The sequence below is a fragment of the Epinephelus lanceolatus genome, chromosome 17, assembly GCF_041903045.1.
Source record: "Epinephelus lanceolatus isolate andai-2023 chromosome 17, ASM4190304v1, whole genome shotgun sequence".
NCBI lineage: Eukaryota > Metazoa > Chordata > Actinopteri > Perciformes > Serranidae > Epinephelus > Epinephelus lanceolatus.
In genome coordinates this window covers 1,869,624-1,870,821 of record NC_135750.1, presented here as the reverse complement: position 1 = coordinate 1,870,821, position 1,198 = coordinate 1,869,624, and positions in this window count along the sequence as shown.

Below are 1,198 nucleotides of genomic sequence, written 5' to 3'. Positions count from 1 at the left end.
CTATTACTGAAATGTCCAAATAGTACTGCGACCTTCTTTTTTCATTCTTTACCTCATATACTTTATTCCACATACTGTATCTTTTATAAATGTGTTTATAGTCAGCTCTTTCCTTAGTTTTTGTATTCATTGCTTCATTAAAAAAATTACATTTCTTACATGCTAAAATTATAATTAAAGCAGTACTTCACCTGCAAACTGATCATTTGTATACAATTATTTACCATGTTACAATGATTTTGTGAGGAAAACTTTGTTTTTTATGTCATGTTTAATATTAATACACCTTGGTTTAGGACTTGTTGCCTGTCTTCAGTACTCAATGCGTCATTCCTCATTAAATTAACCTGGATGAGGAAGTTCACATGACTGATGAATCCACTGAATGAACCATCTGTATTATCTTTTGTGTGCAGGTTGTGCACTGTGCCCTGTTGATATCTACTGACATTTTATTATGAACATGTTTCAGGGACCTTTGTTGCATGTCATGTCATGTCCATCTGTCTCTATCCTCATGCCCTGTCTGTCTCTGTTGTCTCCTTTTAATAAATGTTCTCATTTCACACTCAAACATCATAAACTGAATACGTAACTGACTGTAGCTGTCATGGGTTCCTGAAATGTCATATTTTCACAACACACCAAAGTCGTTTGCATATCGTAGCTGTCATCATTTCCTGGAAATCTGTAAAAATCACTGAAAAGACCTCTTAGTGGGGAGGTACAGACTAAATTCTTGAAATGTCTAAACAGTACAACCACCTTCTTTTTTTAATTCTTTACCTCATATAAGTTATTCCACAAACTGCATCTTTTATGAATGCCTTTATAATCAGTTATTTTCACAAGTGTTTTTTCTGTGCTATTTCTTTCTGGCACAAAAATTGCTTTCACTGCTTCCATGTCAAAATATATTTATGGAAATACTTCACCCACAATATTACCATTTCTATATAAATGACTTATTTGTGCATGCATTGACTTTGTGAAGAAAACTTTTTTTTATTCTCTGTTCAGTGTGGATGCATTTTACAGAAACAGCACCAAACTATATCAAAACATCTGTTTACAAACTCTCCTACAGTATAATCCAATTTATCCAACATGTTCTTTTGTAAAATAAGAGTGAGTGTTGATGTTGTCAGTGATGGGGAGCTTTATTCGTTCTCAGGATTGTTGCAGTGTGTGTTGCTGC